Raw genomic sequence first — 25,062 nt, 5'->3', positions numbered from 1 at the left:
TATGTATAAGTCTTGGCTGATGGATTCTTTTTTAGGAGTTGAAGGTGTTCCTGAGCTTGGTCACCATTTACAGTTTTGTCTCCTTGGCTTGTGGGCAGCATAGTGGTTTTCCTTTCTTATCCTGTATTCTTGAGTGTTATATTTGGTTTCCAGGAACAAAACCATAGCCTCCCAAATTCATTTGAACTGAATTACCTAAATAAGTCTTTTTCCTTTGTTTAATCATAAGGTAAAGTGACCAATTGTCACTCACGTTTGTGTTATATAGGTACAGGGTATATACTTTGGACTGGTCTTCCTTATTCTTCATAGTCAATTGATAAAAGTGGTTTCTACAAACAGTTTCACTCAAAACTCTCAGCCTCATCTCTTTATGACACAAAAATGCATCAGAGTAGGCAAATTGACATGATGTGGGGGGTTGGGATTTTGTGGTAGAGATATATCTGTACGTAGAGTAGCAGCTATGGCTTTCTTTATTAGGAAGGGAAATCTGATTCTATTCAGTTGTAAGCTTAAATTGGCACAGTATCAAACTAAGTCAAGTTTTATTGATTTCTGAGACAAATTTCTAAGTGTTTTTTTCATCGTATTGCAAGGCATAACTTTGAAAGGCACAGTATTCTTTAAAAGATAAGACATTCATGAAAAGATATTGTGTTCCTTTCTTCTAGTTTCCAAAATTTCACTGCCTATAGATTTGAAATCAAAATAGGTAATATCTTTACTGATCTCGTTATTCAAAATTCATAGCTTTTCATAGTATTCTTCTATTCATCATTTTCCCTTGTCTTTCAGAATGTCTATAAAATGATGGGTTATTATTTCCGCTACTTCCGTTAGTGTTTATGCCAGCAGGGGGACATTATTTTATTATTTTTAGAGAATAGAAGCTATTTCTTGAACCAGGAAATTGAACTTGCTATTTAAAAAAAAAATAAAGCAAAGGCATTTGTCTCATCGGTCCCTATTTGATTTCCGCTGGGGTAATTTTCATTCCCTAGTCCCTAAAATTACTGCCCCCCACACTCGTAAACAAGAGGCCTTTACCATTGTACACTGTGTACATCTCTATTATTTATTTTCATGGTACATTATAATATCTGGTTCTATCTTCTTTTTAAATAGGGTGTTCCTCAAGAACAGGAACTGTGGCCATTTCATTTCTGTATCTCTGTAGCTTGGAGCACTAAATTAAAAAGTATGTTAAACAAAAAAGGTCTAACTTTGAAAACATTCTTGTGCTCTGGGGATAACCATGCATTCAATTTTAAAACATGTGTTTACCCATTGGATAGGAAAGTTCATCACCAAAGTAGATTTTCGCTTCTCAGAGCTGCACCTGCAAAGTTGCATGCACCACTTTAGGTAATAATCTAGCTTGAGACACTTATAGGCACATATTTACTTAATATTAAGCTGGGCTAGAAAAGAAACCAATTTGAAATTGCTTCCTCAGCTGAAAGCTCTATGCTAACAATAAAGTTTAATTTCAGCAGCTGTAGTTCTCAAATCAATAGACTGCAAAGAGGGTGGCAGAATTTCAGTTTTTGGTTTTGAATACTAAGCAGGTCATAAGTTGCATTATTTAAAAACACATTTACTGGATTTAAAACACAGCTTTTGGCAAATTAGCTATATGGGTTTATATTATTTTCAATAATAATCTAACTTCTCAGAGTAAAAACAAAGTGTCCAGTCAGAACCATCATATTTTACATGAATTACATGAATAGGAGGGTGTTTGAGCATTTGTGACTTCAAGAGAAAGATATATTAAATCTGTAAATGATAGATATTAAATCACACCAGACAATTGATATTCTTAGCTGATAAAGAGTTACAGGGCATATTTTTAGGTCTTTGTTTAAAGCAGAGAACACTGTAGTAATACTTCCTGATAATCAGACTGTGCAACACAAATATCCAACTAGTTTCACCTTTTAGCAGTATATGCTCCAGAGTGTGAACACATTTGTGATGAATATTGACCAGCTCATGGCTATATTGGCCTTTTTCCCTTGGTCTTGTTTCTGTATGTTGTATTGCCTCATCTTTTAATAACTAATTATGCTGGTAGCCACAGGGGCATAAGGCTATCAAATCATGGATATTTTTATAACCAAGAAGTCCAATTTGAGAAGTATAATTTAAATGTAAATAAATTGGGCTGGGGGCAGTAGCTCACACCTGTTATTCCAGTACTTTGGGAGGCCAAGGCTGGCGGATCACTTGAGGTCAGCGTTCGAGACCAGACTGGCCAACATGGTCACCATCGCTATGAAAAATACAAAAAATTAGCCAGGCATGGTAGTGTGGACCTGCAATCCCAGCTGCTTGGGAGGCTGAGGCAGGAGAATCACTTGAACCTGGGAGGCAGAGGTTGCAGTGAGCCGAGATCGCACCACTGCACTCTGGCCTGAGTGACAGAGTGAGACTGTGCCTCAAAAGAAAAAAGTAAATAAATTAATTGGTCCTTAGGAAAAATGAATGATGTTAAATCTTTCCAGGGTTAACAAGGCATGCACTTAAACCAGAGTGTTCCAGGCTCCCTGTTCTGGGTGTTCGTAGAGACAGCAACCTGCACCCACAAAGATTTTCTAAGGTAAGTTTGTATTGGAAGGTCTTGAAGCATTCTGAAATAGTAGGTAAGAGTTGTCATCATTTATGAAAGAATGTTAAAGGTCAAGATGATTACTGTTTAAAACAGAAAAACAGGGAAACAGGCAGGGCAAGAGAAGGTGGTGAATGGGGTCAGGACCCTGGACAGCTCTCCTAATCCTGATCCACTGTGAGACTTTTCTTATTGACAGCTTTTGGAAGCATGGCCCATCTCATTCATAGGCTTTGCTTCTGATTAAGCTGTGAAGTTTCAATGTCATGGTCTTGTTATTTTATGCTCTTTTATTTTGGGAGGTAATAAAGAATAATTTTCATCTACCTTTTATATCCACTGTGGGTGATATGGATTCTGGCCTGACTGAAACTTGAACACTGTGAAGGCAATATTTTGTTAACTATGAGTGGTGTAGAGGTACGGGGTTATAGATTACCCTCATACTTTAACATGTTTTCCTGCTATATATTTTCTTTCCTCAAAGGTAAGGATTGGCTCTTGAGCATAGACTATAGATATAGCCCAAAAGTATTTTTAAAAATGATGTTCCCAGTTCAGTTTGTGGAAGACTTGGAATAGATCCACTTAAGCACTTGTTTTTCTCTCTCATTAAAAAAGAAGAGAAAAAACACAAGTTTTCTCTTTTTAATAATTTTGTGTAATTAAACTCCAGGCTTTTAGATGAGATGCATGCTAATAAATTCTCAATGGAATCTTTCAGAAGTAAAGCACAGCTGTTCAATTCATGAATTTACTTTGCACTGTCTTAATAGAGTGTTTTTCTCAAAAGGAATTTTATTCTTTTCATGGCCCAAATGACCTTCTGTATTTTATTTTCTCTCATCTTTTATTTCTTCCTGATTCTATTTGTGTAGAGATGGGGTCTCAGTATGTTGCCCAGGCTGGTTGTGAACTCCTGACCTCAAGTGATCCTCCCACTTGGACCTCCCAAAATGCTGGGATTACAGGCATGAGTTACTGTTTGCCTAACCTTTTCCTGATTTTTGATCAAAAACATTTGTTAGTCTTAGAAAATTTATACTTCTTATGTCAGATCTGTTATTTCTATGCCTGTGTTTAAGATCCACTATTTCATTTCTCTTTTCTGTGCTAAAGATTATAACTGTTGTAGGAGCCTTTAAACTCAGAGAATTTAATTGGAATTTTATTAAAGTATATGATCTGACATTCTTTTCTTAACTTAGATGTTTTACAGGTTACGTTCAAATCTGGGTTCATGAAATAGGCAACAAGATGATTTCTAATTAAATATACGGCTAAAAACAGGGAAAGAAGGAAACAAGTACTTAATTTGAATGCACAAGAACAACTTTCACCACCCTTGTTCAATACCTGACTAACTTAAAGTAAGCCACATTGGTAATAAAAATTTAATTTAAAAAAATGTAAAAATTGTTGACTGGGTCAGTGGCTCATGCCTATCATCCCAGTACTTTGGAATGCTGAGGTGGGTGGATCACCTGAGGTCGGGAGTTCAAGACCAGCCTGACTAACATGGAGAAACCCCGTCTCTACTAAAAATACAAAATTAGCCAGGCATGGTGGCACATACCAGCTACTCAGGAGGTTGAGGCAGGAGAACTGCTTGAACCCGGAAGGCAGAGGTTGCTGTGAGCCAAGATCGAGCCGTTGCACTCCAGCCTGGGCAACAAGAGGGAAACTCCGTCTCAAAAAAAAAAAAAAAAAATTGTTAGAGACCTTTCTCCTCCAAGAAGTACCAAACAACATTGGATTGATCTTAAATCTTTGAATTTTTGAAGACTCTCTCACATTCCACTTACATGATCTTAAACTGTTCCCTCACATCATTTTCCATCAAGTGCTACTATTGACCACTTTCAATATTGGTCTTTTGTACCAACTAGAGAGAAGGTGTTGGTCAGGAACAATGGGAGAAGGAGTGAAAGGGTGGAGAAGGGGAGGGAAATGGAAGAGGAAGACTGACATTAAGCTTAGAACATGGCCACTATGTGCTCTTCATTGTATTCTATGTTTCCTTGGCAGCCTATTTGGGATTATTATCCCAAGAAAAGTACTTGGACAAATTTATAGTATTAAAACAATCCCTAAACAAGATAACATCCTGTTTCATCGCTCTCTTAAATAAATCTCTCTCTCTCTATCGGCTGATCAAACATAGTACTGAGTTCATCGGACCAAGATAAATGAAGATAGCTCCAGTACTTTGTCAGAAATCTAAGGATGTCCTACCAGGTGTCTCTAGGCTTTAAAAATGTAAAATATGGCCGGGCATGGTGGCTCACGCCTGTAGCTCCAGCACTTTGGGAGGCCGAGGTGGGTGGATCACGAGGTCAGGAGATCGAGACCATCCTGGCTAACACAGTGAAACCCCATCTCTACAAAAATAAAAATAAAAAATAAAAATAAGAATAAAAAATTAGCTAGGCGGGTTGGCAGGCGCCTGTAGTCCTGTAGTCCCAGCTACTCGGGAGGCCGAGGCAGGAGAATGGCGTGAACCCGGGAGGCAGAGCTTGCAGTGAGCCGAGGAGATTGCACCACTGCACTCTAGCCTGGGCGAAAGAGCGAGACTCCGTCTCCAAAAAAAAAAAAAAAAAAAAAAAAAAAAAAAAAATTAAAAATACGTTCTGATATGTTCTGATCAAAAATCACCCCTTACAATATTCAGATGACTTTTATTCAGGGACATTTCAAATGAAACTTTTTGAATTAATCACTAGAAAGACAATGTCAAAAGGATAAATAAAAGTGTTCAATATTCAGAAGGGAATACATGAAGTGTAAGCATCAAAGATTCTAGAAACACAAAAATCTTTAAATAGAAAAAGCCCATACCTTGTCAGTTCAAGAGATTAAAATAAAATTTAAAAAATTCTATGTTTCCTACTTAGAAGGAATTTAGGTCGCAGCAACACTTGTCCCAGCCATCTGAGCTCTTCGTTGGCCTCTTCACTTTTTTGTGTTTCTTTTCTCCTTAGGTTTATTTAGATAACACCCTTACTCCAAGGAACTTAAAGTGGTAGCATTACATTTTCAACCTGTGAAACATATTAAGAGGTAATTAAAAGACAAATGCCCCTGATTTTTACGTCCCACATCACATGATATTTATTCTTTTTTTAGCAGACATGTACCAATAGTATTCTGCTATGGTAAGCAAGGTAGTTAGATCCTGGCCTCAAAGCACTTATAATTTAAAACCATCAATAAAGATAAACATACTGAAGCACATGCCAACAAGCAAGAAACTGTATAATAAATCTGGAAGCAGAAGCCAGAGACAAGCTTCTAAAGAAGAAAACAGTATCTAGAATTTTAGAATTAAAGAGAAACACCATCTTTACTTTTTTAAAAGTGCGGGAAGAAGGAATTACAAACATACTAGCTTCTCCAGGGGATTTTGTTTTTTTTTTTTTTTTTTTTTGACAGAGTCTTGCTCTGTTGCCCAGGCTGGTGTGCAGTGGTGCAATCTCAGCTCACTGCAATCTCTGCCTCCCAGGTTCAAGCAATTCTCCTGCCTCAGCCTGCCAAGTAGCTGAGATTACAGGCACCCACCACCACACCCAGCTAGTTTTTGTATTTTTAGTAGAGACAGGGCTTCACCGTGCTGGCCAGCTGGACTTGAACTCCTGACCTCAGGATTCACCCATCTTGGCCTCCTAAAGTGCTGGATCTAGGGGATGCTTTTAAGCAAAGGTATGAAGCTGCAAATTTTGGTCACCTTGGCCTCTCATTGTTTCCCCTTTCGTGGTGTCCTTTAACTCCTGACACTCAAGCCATAGAGGGATTTCTGTTCTCTATCTATTCTCTGCCACCCAGATCTAACTAGACCAGTGGTTTTGATCTTGGAGTTCATTTTATTTGTCGAATTTCCTTCTTTCAAGTGGTATGTGTCCTTTAAGTCTCACCTTTCTTGTGAAACGAAAAACTTTACTCCTTGTTCTTGGAATTTTAAACATCAGTAAATACACATGAGGGTGGGGGTAGTATTTGAGGAATAAATATGCTTTCTTGGACTACTGAGATTATAGCACAAAGACTGTACTTTTTCTTGTAAGGTCATCCTTTTTCATTTTTAAGCCACTTAAAACGGACTTTTCTTTATGATTTATGAGTATCTGAGTAAACTTGCCAGTGTGATAGTAGTGATGGTGATGAAAATAATAATAGTTATTCTAATTGCTTAGAGTGTCATCAGGTAAAGGACTCCGAAGTTCATTTTCTTTCAGAGAAGTATTGTACGCAAAGATTTGGAATCTACACATATAGGATGTCGTTTGAACGAACACATATTATCAGAAACCTATTAACAAGAAATGATAGGAATATCACTAGTATTTTAGTGACAATTTTCCAAATATGAAGAATGACAGAGAAGAGGCATCATAGTAACTTGTGTTAGGAAGAGTTGGGCTTCATTATGATCTTATGCAAGTTACTTATCTCTATAAAGCTCACCCTCTTCACTTGTAAAATGGGAATAATAAAGCCTACTCTACAAAGATGTAGTGGGACTAAGACCCCAGCTCAGTAAATCTTACTTTCCAATTCTTCCCATGTGGAAAAAACAACACAAAACAAAAAACCTTAAGCCTAAATGCAATACACAAAATGAAACCAACAGTGACCATAGTGAGAAAACTCTTGCATACTACATGTCAGTGAATACAAAATGTCACAGATATGATATATTGCTACTATAAAATAGCCACAGTTTTGAAACTTACCTTGAACACATGAAATACGAGAGGAGAATTCAGAGCAACCCCACAAAACTTTATAGAAACAGGATCAATTTTCCGTTTCTCCTGTGGGTGTTTCTCCTACTCAGGCAAATTTTTCCTCTGATAAAACTTTGTGGGATGTGGTGGAGGGCATCCGTAATCCTAGCTGTGCTGGGAGGCCAAGGCTCGCTTGAGCCCAGGAGTTCAGGGCCAGCCTGGGCAACATAGTGAGACCCTGTCTCAAAACAATCAAACAAAAAACCCTGCAAAAAAAATTATTTCTAAGCCTTTCTATAATAATTATACAGAATATGACTCAGATTATTTTAAATTTTATTATTTATTTATTTTTTTTTTTGAGACAGAGTCTCGTTCTGTCACCCAGGGTGGAGTGCAATGGTGCAATCTCAGCTCACTGCAACCTCCGCCTCCTGGGTTCAAGTGATTTTCCTGCCTCAGCCTCCTGAGTAGCTGGCATTACAGGTGCCTGCCACTGTGCCCAGCTAATTTTTGTATTTTGTGTAGAGACGGAGTTTCACCGTGTTGGCCAGGCTGGTCTCGAACTCCTGACTCAGGTGATCCATCCGCCTCAACTTCCCAAAGTGCTGGGATTACAGGCATGAGCCACCATGCCTGGCCAGATTATTTTAATTCTTATGTGTACACATGCTTACAGCAAAATTTACATGTTCATATGCTTCTGTTAAGTCTTCCCATGTATTTGTTATGCCAGGCTCCCAGACATTTCTATGTGAATTGTAAGAAACTTGAGGGTCAGGCCATTGCTGCCTTTTAATGTTCACTAAATACAATGTGCCCATTTTAGCTTTTATCTTGCTTGACTTCTTGGGGCTGTCTGTCACTGGTTCCCACTTCTTGCAATAGTGTCCTTGGTTTCTGGGATTCTGTACTCAGCCAGAGCTAGCTTTCCTGTCTCAAGCTGTATTTCCCAAATTGCATTTTTCTTCTGATAACCTCTTAGAAGTTGATGTTCCTTGGGGATCTACTCCATTGTTTCTTCTCTCTTCATTCTACAAATGCTCCGTATACTGCTTCATCTGCACCAGTGGCTCCAACTAACATCCATATATCCAATTACTATCCAGATCTGGAGTTCCAGTGCTTCAGAACCTCCAGGTGTGTATTTTTACCAGACATCTCCACTTACATATCCCATACCTCAAATCAGCATTTCTAAAACCCAGTACATCTTTATACCCCTCCCCAAACGGGCCCTCCCTTCTTATATTCTCCTCTCTTGAATGCATCTCCACCTGCATCATTGCCCAAGACAGACACCAGGGAGTCATACTTAATTCCGTGTCTCCCATACCCGATAGTCAAACTGAGCTCTACCTCTTAAATATCTCTAGATTCTCTCCACTTCTTTTTATCACCACTGCTACTACTTGGTCAACATTTGCCAAATTTTTGCTGAATTACTGGAACAGCTTCCTGTTCTCTCCTGGTCTCTTTACTATGACGCTTGCTTGCTCAGTACTGCCCCCATTCTCCATATTGTAGTGAAAGGCACACCTGATTTAAGTTGTCCACCTGTTTAAAACATACAAATGGCTTTCACAGCCCTCAGAATGTGTAAATTCATTTTTCTTAGCAAGGCCAACAAGCTCTTCATAGACTGCCCCTTTGCCACCCAGCTTCATCGCTTGCCACTTACTTTCTCATTACTCCTAATCTGAATGATTTGAAGTTCTCCAAATGTCATGTTTTCTCTTGCCTGTTTGGCCTCTGTGACCATCCCACACCTTTACTCTGCCTTAAGAAATTTCCCTCTTCCTGCCCTTAACTAAGTTACACAGAGTATCATTTAAGAATTATGTAGTTGCAAGCAACTTCTCCTTCCCTTCCAAAGTTTAACAGTTCACCTTGGAAAAGGTCAGCTTTAATAGAAAAGAGCCTATAAATTAGGTTTCCTTCTGATGTATTCATATTAACGCTGCTAGAATGTAACTCTATAGAAAGCTACAAACTGCATTTTTTAAGATCACTGGTTCTGGATGTGGATACCACCTATTTATATTTATGTGACAAATACTTAAGTAGTATTTACTATGCACCATGTACTTTACCATTATTCCTTTTTTTTTTTTTTTTTTTTTTTTTTAGTTTTTAGGGATGGGGTCTTACTATGGTTGCTCAGGCTGGAGTGCAGTAGCCATTCACAGGCACAGTCATAGTGCAATGCAGCCTCGAATGCCTAATCTGAAGCAATCCTTCTGCCTCAGCCTACCTAATAGCTTGGACTATGGGCGCACTGCACCATGCTCACCTCACATTAACTCTTTAGTCTTCAAAACAGCCCTAAGAAGTAGATAGGGTTGTCATTTATCATGACTATTTCACAGACAAGGAAACTGAGACATCAAGGGTCACTCTCCATAGAGTTAACTAGTAACAGAGGCAGGCTTCGACGCAAGCAAATTAGGTGCCAAAGTCTAGCTCTTTAATCTTTACACTAAATTGCCTTAGAACAATTGCCTTAGCTTTAGGAAGAAAATCTTCAGCAGGCTGAACTGAGGAGTTAGGGGATTTCTTTTACTACTGCTTCACTACTACTAGTGAACAAGCTTGTCCGTCCTTCTAAATCTACTCAAAAGATGGTACAAACCTAAATCTGGATGCTGTCAAGTCACCTCAACTAATCCTGTTTTCTTCCTAGAGGACCTGGATTTTACAAAGCAGGCAGTATGCACACGTGAAGCAAAGAGCTCTCAACAGCCGCCAGGGGACACCCCATCCTCTCTCTCCCAAGCCAAAACATTCAGGTCTAGAAATGTCATAGAACTTAGTGTCTTTTACTTGAACAGCGTAGTGGTTTTGACAAACACTTGAGCATAAATTATTTAACGCAGTACATACACAGTCAAGATTGCCCACACATACCAAAAGAAATCAGCCTTCCAGTCAATAGACTGTGACATATCTCTTTGTTAGTCCCATTTGGTTTGCATCATAATAAGCAAATGAATATTGCTTATTTTGTGTCCATGTGATCTGAAGACATGTCTGAAGGCCTAGGCAAAATACTAAAGATTAACTTCGCTTCACCAAAATCTTAGTGTTGTTTGAAGAAGGCACGCAATTGCAAGGCAATTGTTCAGCTGTAATTTTGAATTGGATCTTCATGGCCTACTCTTCTGCCACTAGATTCTCCTTTACATGTTATTCAACACTTTTTCCATGAGCATTTAGTACTACTAGTTGTTAGGAGATGGGTTGAGGCACACCTTATGAAAATTAAGTGTAGCATAGAAGGGACCAAGAACACCAGTCAGAAATATTAATTACATGAGAATTTGACCCTCAGGACTACATATGATATCTAGATATTATATAATTACTGCAGGGAGGAATCAAACCTCTTCCACCCATATCTTGGGCATCATGCATTCTAATCACACAGCCCAAGTTTGCAACACCACACCTTTAATTGACACCAAATTTTCAGTCATTAAAATCCTACACCTTGTCTTCCATGAATGGTAGTTAATTCAGTTCTCCTGTGCCTGCACTTTCACTATTGATTTTTTTAAACCTATGCTTTAACTTTCTAGTTTTTCCCAAATACATTTTTGTCTTAACAGTTTTAAGCACTTTTTCTGGCCCGCTTGTCTTCGATGGCTTCACTAAGAAGAATTGCCACTCATTGATTCAGCCCTCCTTCAGAATATTTTACTTCAGGACGTTTACATCAGGCTAAATTAGGACATTCTGAAATGATGTGATTCCAAATGCCTTTAAATGCTTTGCAATCAATTCCTAGGGATGAAGTAGGGATGGGGGAAAGAAAAGAGATGGAGGATAGGAGATAAGAATAAAGCTCCAGAAGATGAGTGAATGTTTTAAACATTGGAATCAAGAAATTCATTATACGTATGAAAAACACAGCTGTAACTGGAATAGGGAGTGATTCAGCCTTCCATCCTGGCAGCCATTTAACTCTGGCAGCATGAATTGGACCTGAAAGACTTCTACTGCTTTGAGTTCTGATTTTCATTTAGTCCTACCAGCAAGAAAAATCACCCTGGAGCAATGAGCATGCTGATTTTGTTAATTCCCTCAAACATGTCCCTTGTTTAAATCACTGCTGATTAAACATTCGTGACATCTTTCCTTTCTCAATGTGCCATGACTCATCAGGTGATCACAGTGGAATGAAAAACACAAATTGTTTTGTTTTATAATGTTTACTGAAAGTGAGCAATGGAAAAAAAATAGCTGCTAAAATGATGAATAGCTGGTGAGCTGTCTTTCACCTTTCGGTGGTCTTTAGGAAACAAAATATTATCTGTAAGAGGAGATCACCAGGACCAGAGTCAGACCATAGATTTCAACTACATAAACTTCAAGCCTGGGCTTCTGCTGCCAAACAAGCCATTTCCAAGTAGGGTTGATTATTCTGTTGCTATTCAAGGTCATTTAGACAGAGGTGATCATTTGGTTTTGATCATGGATTTTCACTTCACCTTATCACAAAGAATGTTTAAATTCACTCCAATATTTGATTCTCTATTTATTCAACAATCTGAATTTTAAGATAGTGAAATCACTTGCCACAAAGGAACCAGGCCCATGTAAAATGTTGCTAACTGAAAGTTCAATTTTACAAGCTACTTTTAGCATAGCAGAAGTTATACTTTCTGTTTCACATATGACAATAACAAGAAGAGGATGACTACCACTGTAAATTACTCACTCCCACCTATCTAATAATCTGTCAAGCTCTGGCAATTGTATTAGAGGGAGAAATGATCATATTGAGTGTGATACAACTGAACGAGCACTGCGCTGGGAGTTAGGAGAACAGATTTTCTATTCTTGGCAGTGCTCACAAATTGTATGACCTTGAATAAGTCATTTACAATCTCTAATCTTCAATTTCTCGTCTAGGTAGACATCAGACTAAAATAAGATCTTGAATTTTAGATTCCATGCTAAGGCTTCCCTCATCTGAACAAGAATTGTTTTCGTGGAATATGTTGGTAGGATTTTCAATGTGTAGCTACTAATTCAGTGCACTCTAGGACATTACTTAGTTATCGCTTAAATAATCTGAACAAAAGATCAGGTGACAAATCATATGTTTTTCTTCTGCCAAGAAAGACCCTATTTTAGAAGTTTGATTTTGCTGATTTCAGGGGTCATTTTAAAACATGAATTTAACTAGAATGACACATTCATGTTACGTGCGGAACTGCTGAGGTTGGGAATGGAGAAGGTCTAAATGCTATCAGCCTCGTTCTGGGATCTGCCACTAACTCCCTCTGGTATTCAGACCAGTCACCCAACTTTTTTGTATCTAAATATTTTTATTTCTATCTTAGAGTTAATTTAATTATTTAAGCTTGACTCAGTAAACTGTGACAGATAGAAATAAAAATCATTTGGGAGCAGGATGCCAATGGGACAATATCAGAAAAACATAACAAATTTTAAAATAATTAAAAGACTAAAAGTTACTTCCTTCAAGCTTTGTTATTGACAATATAAGGGCCTCATGATTTGGAGAACTCTAATATTAATCTGTCGGTGGTCATGGCAACAACTACTGCTATTACCAGCCTACCTGGAAGGATCCAAAAATAAGGAAATAATTCAAAAGTCTTTCACCTGGCTATGGCTTATGAAGTGGTAAATATTTTCTTTCCCTAGTCTGTGTACTCTTCCTATTTCCCCTTTCTGCTGCATCAAAGATCTTTTTTTTTACTCTGTATTTGTCTTGTTCAGAGCCACTGGTTCCGCTGGCCAATGGTAAGGGAAAATTTTCTTTTTCTTCTTTGGGAGATCTAAGATGGGTTCTAAACTCAGGGGAAATGGGGGTTGAGTCATGGAAAGTATTTTGCTTGGGGAGAATTAGAAGGAGGTTCTCTTTTCCTCCAATTAGGGCTAGGAAATGGAAGCGTATGAAATCACCTTCACGTAACACAAAGGTAACTAATAGAGTAGCTTAACTCAAATTTGGCTTCTCATTTTCAGGCAAAAGAGAAAGAAAGTGGATTGGGGTTAAATGTTTACAAGAGTTTAGTATATTGTATTTTCATGTATCTACTTAGGCTGTTGCTTTTTCTCTTTCCTGTTTCAGTAAGTGCTGATGACTTCCAGGTCAAGATAGTAAACTGAGCCAATGTTAAACTCTTATCTTCTATTCAAATACACCCATAAATCAGAGGTAAAATATGTGCTCTAAGTTGAAAAGCACATGGTCATATTCAAAAACAAGAAGGGGAATACATGGTCCAAAAACCAAGATATCATCCCAAAAATGGCAAAACAAAGCAAAACCTGACAGAAACATATCTGCAAGCAGCTGAAGCCATGGGCCTGGCATAATTTAATAGGAGCTCCAAAATGAGAAATAGGGAAAATGGGTGCAAAGCAAAAGCACGATAAGTAATACCTGGAATTTCTCAATATTAAGGAAAGGAGTTTTCAGATTGATAAATGCTACTATATGTCACATGGAATAAATATACTTAAAAAATTGATATCTAGTCATATTGCAGTAAAAATGCAGAACATTACGACAAGGAGAAAATTCTACAAAACAAAAACAGAAATCAGATTAATTGTAGATTTTTATCAGCAAAAATAATGCCTTAGGAGATGGATCAATATCTTTACATTTTAAAAGAATAAATAACTGTACTATAACTCCGTAGACAAGTTATAATTTATGAAGATGTTTGTAGGCATACACATACATCTAAAATAAAGAACAGAATTAGAAACTGGAAGAATTTTAAAAATCTATTTTTCAGTCAAATAAATAAATAGATTTATATACTTAGAAAGAAGTAGTGATGTGCAAGAATCAAAGTGAGCAAGGAATCAGGAAACCATATGGGAAAATGCAAATGGATGTTGTTTGTAAACAAAAACAAAATAATATTTTTATATTTAGTACAAGATGTATCTATAATTGTAGGCAAAAGTTATATGGGAGTTGGGGGAAAGTTTGAAAGATATTAAAGTGTGCAAAGACGATTGTCTTCTTCAGAAAGAGAGAGACTGATTAATCCAGAACTTTGTTTTTAAAATGCAAATATATGCATAAATATTAAAATATAAAGGGTCAAGAGTGAAAAAGTAATGCCCGGTGCAGTGGCGCGTGCCTGTAATCCCAGCACTTTGGGAGGCCAATGCAGGAGGACTGCTTGAGCCCAGGAGTTCAAGACCAGCCTGGGCAACATGGCAAAACCCAGTCTCTACCAAAAATGCAAAAATCAGCTGAGAGTGATGGCTTGCACCTGTGGTCCCAGCTACTCAGGAGGATGAGGTGGGAAACTAGCTTAAGCAGGCTGCAGAGAGCTGTGATCATAGCACTACACTGCAGCCTAGGCAACAGAGCGAGACCCTGTCTCCCAAAAAAAGAAGAGTAAAAAAGTAGAAATACAATACACAATTTATATTGAACAAGTAGAGCAGAGGAGGAAACAAAATCTTGACCAGTTGAAGAGAAAACAAGAAAAGAAAACAAGAAAAAATAAGCAAAGAAGAAGTATGACAGATAAAAAACACAAAATAATTTGGCAAACACAAGAACAAATATGCCAGTAATCATAAAAATCATCAAAGTTATTTCTAAAAGAGTTGCTCAGCGTTGATAAAAATAAATCCATCTATGTGCTGTTCCCAAAATTACCCAGAAATGGATAAAATGAATGAAAACGAATAATGTATGTTTTGATGAATGGAAACATAAAAAGCCTTATATAGCAATATTCAAATCATAAAAATAGAATAACTTGTTATTAAAAAGACAAAAAATAACAGATGCTGGTGAGGATGTGGAGAAAAGGGAACTGTGATACACTGTTGGTGAGAATGTAAATTAGTACATCCATTATGCAAAATAGTATGAAGGCATTTCAAAAAACTAAAAATAGAGCTACCATACTACCCAGCAATTTCACTACTGGGTATTTATCCAAAGGAAAGGAAACCAATATATCAAAAAGATACCTGCACCCCTGTGCTTATTGCAGATCTATTCACAGTACCAAAGATTATAATCGACCTCAGTGTCCATCAGCAGATGAATGCATAAAGAAATGTGATATATATACAGAATGGAATATTATTTAGCCATAAAAAGAATAAAATCTTGTCATTTGCAGCAACATAGATGGAACTAGAAGTCATTATGTTAAGTGAAATAAGACAGACATAGAAGGACAAATATCACGTTTTTGCTCATATGTGGGAGCTTAAAAAGTTGATCTCATGCAGGCAGAGAGGAGAATAATAGTTACGTGAGGCTGGGAAGAACGTGTGTGAGTGTGATGTGGGATTAAGAGAGATTGGCTAATGGATACAAACATATGGTTAGAAGGAATAAATTCTAATATTTGATAGCAGAGTAGGGTCATTATAGCTAACAGAAATGTATTGAATATTTCAAAATACCTTAAAAAGAGGACTTGAAATGTTCCCAACATGCAGAAATCACAAATATTGAGGTGATAAGATATTCTAAATACCCTAACTTAATCATTATACATTCTGTGCATGCTACAGAATATCACATGTACCCTATAAATATGTATAAATATTATTTGTCAATACATTTTTTAAAACAGAATAGTTTGGTGAACATTTAATGGGTCAAAAATGTGATACTAGTCAAAATAAAAATTCACAAAAAGATGAACAATATGTTCCAAAATGTATTCTTCCACATATACACTCTGTGATCTCAAATTTAATTATGCAATTTAATTTGTTAGATCACTGGTATTAAACTTTTAAGTAGAATTTTAGGAATGATAACACTTTTAAATGATAATAATTAATATATAAACTTGCTCCTTAACATAATGCCTATACATTTTTTTTTTTTTTTTTTTTTTGAGACGGAGTCTCGCTCTGCCGCCCAGGCTGGAGTGCAGTGGCCGGATCTCAGCTCACTGCAAGCTCCGCCTCCTGGGTTTACGCTATTCTCCTGCCTCAGCCTCCCGAGTAGCTGGGACTACAGGCGCCCGCCACATCGCCCGGCTAGTTTTTTGTATTTTTTAGTACAGACGGGGTTTCACCGTGTTAGCCAGGATGGTCTCTATCTCCTGACCTCATGATCCGCCCGTCTCGGCCTCCCAAAGTGCTGGGATTACAGGCTTGAGCCACCGCGTCCGGCCTAATGCCTATACATTTTAATAAAATTAAGCAGAAAATGTATTACCTGAGAAACACTTCAACTTGATCACATTATCTTCAGAATACACATTCATGATACTCTATTATCCCACTGAGTTATGTATATTATAAATACATAATAGGAATGTTTTTCTCACCTGCATAATTCTAACGTACAGGTAATTAAAAAATTTCAGTGAATTTGCCCAAAAGTAGCTTTATTTTAATTTGTAAACACCATCAGCTTTATTTTAATTTGCTCATTCTTTTACCCAGTGGGGAGACCTTAGAGTCACTATTAATAAGGATTTTGTTAAATATTAAATTGTCTTTATTAATGCTTATATGTAATTAACAATTATTTCTCAATTCTTATGTTTAGAAATATGAATAAAATATTCACAATAGTTTACCCAGTTATCCTCTTTTCCCCTGTAATTAGAATACAGAAAAAAAATCAAGGTGATATATAATTAGAAAGTAGAAGAAAATCAGAAGTCAGGGCAAATTAAAAAGTTTACATCATTGGAATAATTTAAAAGCACACCTGATATAAAAGGCATTATTCACTGAAATGTCTTATTAATAAACTTCTGCATTAATTGTTTTCCTTGATTGAGATTAAATAGGAATACTAACTGGGAATGGAAAGAAATATGGAAATCTCTGTTGAGGAATATACCTATAGTGGGAAGTTCGTGATTGTTTGGTGTCAGTATATGGTTTTGGATCAAGTATTGCTTTATGACTATTATGGCTCCAGGTTGGAACTGGGCCTGGAGAACAGTTTTTCTTTTGATCTTACACCCTCCTCTATTAATCAAGGCGTCTTGTCTCCTGAGATTGATGTTGAAGAGCAAAAATTTACTCTATGGCTTAACACAAAGCAGGAGAATGCTAATTTAATGTCATTCCCTTAACACCTCATGAAAAGAAAACATGCCTTTAACATCCAATATGCTTCCCCAATGCCTATTTCTTGTCAACAGACACGGTCTAATCTTTGAGAGCCAGATGCACACAACTTTTGGCTGAAAGTACAGAGAGCAATTTTATACCAAGCACATCAAGGGGGAAATTGGGAACAGTTGCAACACTCTGTATCGCTCAATTTTGGAAACGCTTTTATAGTAACGGACAAATACTGGCCTCATGCCGGCTCCCCAGATTCCTCCTATGGAGCATAATCTCTTGAGAGATTTTTCATTATTGTCTTTACTGCTTAGATCAACACCAGGAAGACTGAGTGAAAATGGCCCCGCAAATCCATTTTTAATCTTTTGAACAGGCAAATTAGTTGCGAATTATTTATCAAGAACATCCAGGTGGTGCTAATACAGTGGAATCAGCTTTCTGCTTTCTTATTACCTAGAGGTTTTGAGCCTTGAAAATACTGCTGTCATTCCATTTCTTTTCTCTTGCCAATTTTCAATTTGCTTTCTAAAAATAATTTGACATGCTCTCACAGAACTGAAAGATGTTTGTTTCTTTATCCTGTAGTGACACAGTCAAATCACTGAGAAAAACTTAGCAGTACCTGGACCAACAAATGTTTACATTGTAAAGAAAAATGCAAAAAGGGAGTTGACGTAGAAAAGTTACAGGAAGAAATAAATGTTTTTAAATGAAGATTAAGATGATAATAACACTTTTTGGGATAGGAATGCAAAGTGTGCACTATACTAATCCTACTACACTGGTCAATGGACTTTTTTTAAGGAAAGAAAGAGTCAATTAAATTGTCTTGATTTGCAACTTTGTGAAGTCAACAAGGATTCTCTCTTTCCATTGCTGAACTAAATTTTTTGGCAACCCAAATGGTGTCAGCTTGTTTTATAGTGCAGACGTGTGTAAACAATAACAAGATTTATATTTCTTTTGTTTCTAATATGTAGGCAAATTTTCTGTTTCACAGCGTGAAGATTATAAAGTCTTAGACAAAACTGTAGAATTAACTCAAGCAAAACTGAGGCATGCTTGGGGAAAAAAAACAAGGAGGTAATGCTCTATTAACAGAGTAATATTATTTGTCTACTTGGAAATATTATGATGCTATTAAGTAATAAGACAACTTTTAAAAGATGGACCTAAATTGCAAAAGCTAACTGTTACTGAGAACTTACATATGACAATTAATCCTCATAAAAATATAAATAGTTAAAAGCCAGTAATGTCTCCAGTTATTGAAAAGGAAACCAAAATAGAGCCAGACTGAACAGAACAGCTTGTCCAAATTTCCATAGTTAGCAAATGTGACATCAGAAGGACTTGAACACAGACATTCTGCCTCCACAGCCCACCACTTTAATTGCTTGACATTTGGTCTCTCTTCCATTCACTATATCTAATATTACTAAAAATATTCTTGAAAAGCATCGGAGTGATCCTTTACCAAAATAATAAAAGTGCCTTGAAAGTGCCCTGCACAAAATTTGCACACAACACTTACACTATTTGCAACTCTCATGAACATAACAAAACTGATGACTGTGCCCTTCTCACAGTGTTCCTTTCTGCTGTGTGTGCTTTCTGTTCAAATTGGTGTTAAGTAATATTATTTGGGGGAGAGGAAGAGGCCAAAAGTAGAAGACAGAATAAGGCAGTGGTGGTCAGGGATTTGCAAAAACATGGATCAGGAAACTTGTGTGTTTTTAAATTCTACCAGAGAAAAGCAACATTAAGTTTAAAATAGACAAAATAGAGAAAAAAAAATCTTAGCATCTATGATGTACAGCATACTTTTTTAAGTGAAATTCACTTTGTTTTCCTAATATCCCTGTGATAGAAATCATATTACCTTTTTAAAAGGAGAGGGTCCTAAACCAAACTAATGCAGAGATGGAAATCAAAGCCAAGTATTCATCCACGTCCATTCTATCTTCTGCTCTGTTACCCTGTGACTATGAAATACAGTGGTAGACATCAGGTGTAGGGTCAGTTCAGAATCCTTAATTTCCAAATTATGATACTTCTGCTTACTGGCTGTGTAACCTTGAGCAAATTAGTTAACCTCTCTGCAGCCTGATTTCTTTATTTGTGAAATGGGAATGATAATGACACATAAAGAGTTGTTGTGAGGATTAATGAGCTGATACATATAGAGGTGCATAAAAGAATGTCTACTGGGCACAATGTAAAGCCTCAATAAAATTTTGAAAATATAATCATTGTTGTTCTTGTTTTTATTATTATGAGCCATTGCTGTAGTAGTACCCTTGGGAACAAAGCAAGAATGTTCACTTTCACCTCTTCTATTCAACATTGTACTGGAGGTCTCAGCCAGTGCCACAAAGCAAAAAAAAGAAAAAAGAAAAAAGAAAAAAAAGAAAGAAAGAGAAACAAAGAAGAAAGAAAGAAAGAAAGAAAGAAAGAAAGAGAAAAAAACAAGCTATACAGATTGAAAAGGAAAGAACATAATTGTCTTTATTCACAGATGAAATGACTGTGAATGTTGAAAATTCTATGGAATTGACAGAAAAGCTACTAGAAGTAATAAGTGAATATAGCATAATCATAGATTCAAGGTCAGTGTGCAAGAATCAACTGTATTTTTACACTAGCAACACAAATTAAAATGAAAAAATATCAGTTATAGTATCCTCAAAAAAGCAAAATAGTTGGGAATAAATGTAACAAAGTGTGTGAGAAACGTGTACACTAAAAACTACAAAACTTTGCAAGGAAGACTTAAATAGAACAAAACAACTGGAGAGATATACTACAGGTTGAACATACCTAATCCAAAAATTCAAAATCTAAAATGCTCCGAAATCCAAAACTTTTTGAGCACTGAGATGATGCCGCAAGTGGAAAAGTCTACACCTGACCTCATGTGATAGGATTATCGTCCAAACGCAGGCACACAATGCACAGTTTATTTTAGTTTGCCTGGACAGCATGCTACCAGCAGTGAAGAGAAGCAAAAGTATGGAAGGTTTGCAAAGGAGTTTGGCATGAAGAATGCTGCATATATTGCTGCCAACACTTGGAACACAATGACTAAAGACACAGTTTGTGCATGCTAGGCACAACCCGTGGCCTGCAACTGTGTTAAACAATGATGACCAAAACAATGATGACTTTGAAAGATTCTGTATGTCAAGTGAGAAAAAGTGATGTCTGACCTTCTTCACTATGCCAAAAAAAAAAAAAAAAAAAAAAAAAAAAAAAAACCCTGCAGGGCCAAGCAGTAAGATGGGAGAAGTAGAGAGGGAAGAAGTCTTTAACGTCTGTAATGAGGCTTCAGTTGTTCATCCATTGATTGATGGTGAAACAGCCAAAATTGTTCTGAGTCAAGGTGATTGTGATGATTGTGACATTAGAGAGAAAGAAGATGACACTTTAACACTGCAGAAAAAAAGTGCCTATAGGTGGCATGGTGAAAATGTGTGATGGGTTTATTGAAAGACTAGAGCAGTGTGTATTCATAACAGAACAATAAATCATGTCAGTTTATAAAATCAAAGGGAGACTTCTAAATCAAAACCTGTTGTTAATGAGGCAGAGGAACTCTGGAGGAAACATCTTAAAAGGTCATTTAGCAAAATGCCTCCTGATACGTACAGGACCCACTTTCTGGTCCCTCAACAGCTTCTGCTATTTCTCCTCACTCCGTAAAATAAAATAAAGTGTACAGTAACCTTTTAATCAAAACACAGCATTATAGGTGGAAATGAAAAGGCTGCCGTTGTTTGCTGCTGTTGCTTACCAGCTAACACAGGTATTCAGGGGATGTTCTGTGCTGCTTAGTAATCCTAAACACATTAGTTTTTCACTGTAAGGATGGTATGGCATATTTTTTATTGTAAGTACCTATGTAGAAATAAGTGTAAGAAAATGATTGCTTATCGGTAGCATATACATTCAGAGTAAGGACTGACGGTGATGTCAAACAACCATGGATTTTTTACATGGGTGGCTGAGATAGTGAAACTTTTGCCTTCTGTCATCCAATGTAAACAAATGTTGTTTCATGCACACAATTATTTAAAATATTAAATAAAATTACCATCAGGGTACATGTATAAGGCATATATGAAATATAAACAAATTTCTTGTTTAAACTTGGTTCTCATTCCCTAAATATCTCATTATGTGTATGCAAATATTCCAAAATCTGAAAATATCTGAAATCCAGAACACTGTTGGTCACGCGCATTTTAGGTAGGGTTACTCCTCTATCTACTTGAATCAGAAGATTCGATGTTGTTGACAGTTTTTCCCTAATTGATCAATGCAGACTCAATCAAAATCCATGCAGACTTTTACATAGAAATCGACAAGATCATGTTAAAATTTATATGAAAATCCAAAGAACCTGGAAGAACCAAAACAATTTTGAAAAAAAATTAAGAAGGGCTTACATGTTCTCAAGACTTACTGTAAAACCATATTAATCAGGACAGTGTGTTATAAGCATAAGAACAAACATATATATCTATGGAAATGAATTGAGAATCCAGAAATTGGCCCACATGTATCGTCAATTGATTTTCAACTAATATGTCGGATAATTCAATGAGAAAAGGGTAGGGTTTTTCCCCAAGCAGTAGCGTTAGAATAGTTAGATATCTATACAGAAAAAATAAATTAAGTGTAGCCCGTACTTCATCACATCATAGTAAAAAGTAAACTCAAAATGAATCACAGGAGAAAATAAGAGAAAACTTGTTTGATATTATGGCAGAAAAATACTTCTTAGAAAAAGTAAACTGATAAATTGGACTTCATCAAAATTAAAACTTTCTGGTGTTGAAGAGACATCATTAAGAAAACAAAAAGGTAACTATACACTGGGACAAAATATTCACAATACATGAATCTGATAAAGAGCTTGTAAACAGAGCATATAAATAACTCACACATTATAATAATGAGAAGACAAAGGACCTAGTGAAAGCAAGGTAAACAATTTTGACATTTCACCACAGATATTAAACCACATGAAAATTTATTCAACATCATTAGTCTTAAAAGGACTGCCAATTAAAATAGCAATGAGATACTCCTACAAATTAAAATGACAATACAGTAAGTATAATTAAAAAGATTGACTATGTCAAGAGTTTGCAAGGATGAAAAGAAGCTGGAACTCTCACATCTTTGTGGTAGGAATAGAAAATGGTACAACCATTGGAAAAATACTTTGCAGTTTCTTCCAAAGTTAAAGATACAGTTAACCATATGACCCAGCAATTCCACTTTTAGATATTTTTCCAAAATAAACATACATGTTCATAAAATGTGCTCATGATTGTGCATCGATCATAGTTTCATGCTGGAAAAAACCCAGATGTTCTTTGATTGGTGAATGTATAAACATTCACCATGTATTCATACAATGTGTTATATATCAACACAATATAGAACTTTTCAACAATTACCAGGAATTCATTACTGATACTCACAATAAAATGGAAGAATCTCTTGAATTGAGGTGCATGCAAGCATACACATAATGTATTATTTCATTTACTTGGAATTCTAGAAATAGCAAATCTAATCTAAAGTGATAAAAAGCAAATCAGTAATTGCCTAGGATTAGGAGTGCAGGCTGGGGATTGACTGGAAGGAGCACAAGGGAATCTTTTAGGATGACAGAAATGTTGTATATTTTGATTGTGGTATTGGTTTCATGATGTATACATTTGTCAACTGTTTAAATCTGTACATTTAAATGAGTGCATTGTATTGCATGTAAATTATACCACAGCCAAGTTATATATATTACAAAGTTCCATTAATTCTCTCATTATACTGTTACTAGTTTGTAAAAGCAGTTACAAGTATGCATGCAAACATATTATACAACAAGCAACACAAATTAGTAGGGGAGGCAAAGATTATTCAAGAAAAATATCATGAACAATTAGCTGGCCATTTGGAAGAAAATCAAGGTTTAGCTGGATATTACTCCACTACATACCAAAGTAAATTCCAGGAATATCAGAATAAAGTGTGTATTTATAATGTAATGTTTTAAAAGAAAAGAAGATATAAATAAATATTTATTGGCTCCTTTGAATGCAGAGGACTTTTAAGCCTGAAATCATTGGAAGATATCATAAACAAGAAGACCAAAACATTTAAGTATTTTAAAATTAAAAAATGTATTTAAAAAATACCATTCTGTTGGTCTGTCTTGCGTTGCCATAAAGGAATACTAGCTATACAAAAAACTTGAAGAGGAGTACGCTAGGGAGAAAGAAAAGTAAGTGCAAAGGTCTTGAAAACTTTGATGAATGAATGTTTTACAAATGAATGAATGAATAATACACATTGTGAACAATATTTGAATGACTATTTACATTGCAATCTACACTACAACTTTTTTGATATTCCCCTTTAAGGTGCTTTTCTCCATTTACCAAGCAAGAATACAAAATTCTTTGTGCATTTTCCTCCTTTAAGAAATTGTGTTATGTATCTGTCATTTGTACACATAAATTCATAACCAGGCAAACACTCCTTGGCAGTCCTATTAAATTGTGTACATGTGAGTTATGAATGACTTTGTTTACTAGGTCTAAGAATTACACATATCTTCAGGGCTAAGAAATTCTCACAGAGTCTGCCAACTGCACAAAATTATCGTCTTATATGAATCCCCCAAGGAGGGGGAAGGGATTATTTTATCATCCCTGTACTTTATCTCTACTGTATAGTAAGCAATTGCTGCTAGAGCTGCAAATACTAGAGAAGAAGAAAATTGATAAAAATAGCATCCACACTCCATAGATTTTTTTTTTGCTCAGATGCTCAGAGAACTATGTTTAAAATGAAATGTAGAGGTGACATTGAGAAGTTGGATAAATGAAGGAATTGAAGAGCTTGTGAGTGAGAGACATGTTAGATAATCCATGTGTCTCTACCTTGACTGGTTACATGGAAGTGAATCAATTGGACATGGAGTTCTGGTCAGCCAAATCTATTCACTGCAACATTATCAGCTTCCCAAACAGATGAAAGAGAGAGAGAGAGAGAGAGAGAGAGAGAGAGAGAGAGAGAGAGAGAGAGAGAGAGAGAGAGAGATAACAGTTTTAGAGAAGAGCTTGAAGGAAAATTACAGGTAAACATTAGGATCTCCTCTAGATATTACTCCATGGTTCTAAACTGAAGATGGAGGCAAGTTGATGAGCCATATATTTGCATATTATCTATCTAAAAACAAGTCTGCTCAATTAGTTGAATCCATCTTTCCCACTTGAATGCAGGTTGGCTCCTATTCAGATAGAATTTTAGCAGGGCCCTAAAAAACCCAGATTTTTAAAAAATGTTTGAAACCACTACTGGAACTTTATTTCTTCAGATGAAAGCACTCATCCTTGTTAACATGAAAATTACCCTAGTTAATGAGTTTTGGATCCCTTCTTGAAAGCAATTTTTAATAACAAGGAGATAAAATGTGTGAAGGCACTGAGCAAATGAAATGGTGGGAAAGGGAGGATACCAAATGGCAAGACCGTAATCACCACAAGCAAATTTCCCCTACCTTAACATTTTCTCTCTGGCAAGTTTTGTTCCTAGGTTTTGATTTAGGTTTCTGACAATTTCACAAACTAGATATATGAG

The sequence above is a fragment of the Rhinopithecus roxellana genome, chromosome 10 (genome assembly GCF_007565055.1).
Source record: "Rhinopithecus roxellana isolate Shanxi Qingling chromosome 10, ASM756505v1, whole genome shotgun sequence".
NCBI lineage: Eukaryota > Metazoa > Chordata > Mammalia > Primates > Cercopithecidae > Rhinopithecus > Rhinopithecus roxellana.
The sequence above is the reverse complement of the archived record's forward strand: the minus strand, read 5'-3'. Positions refer to the sequence as shown.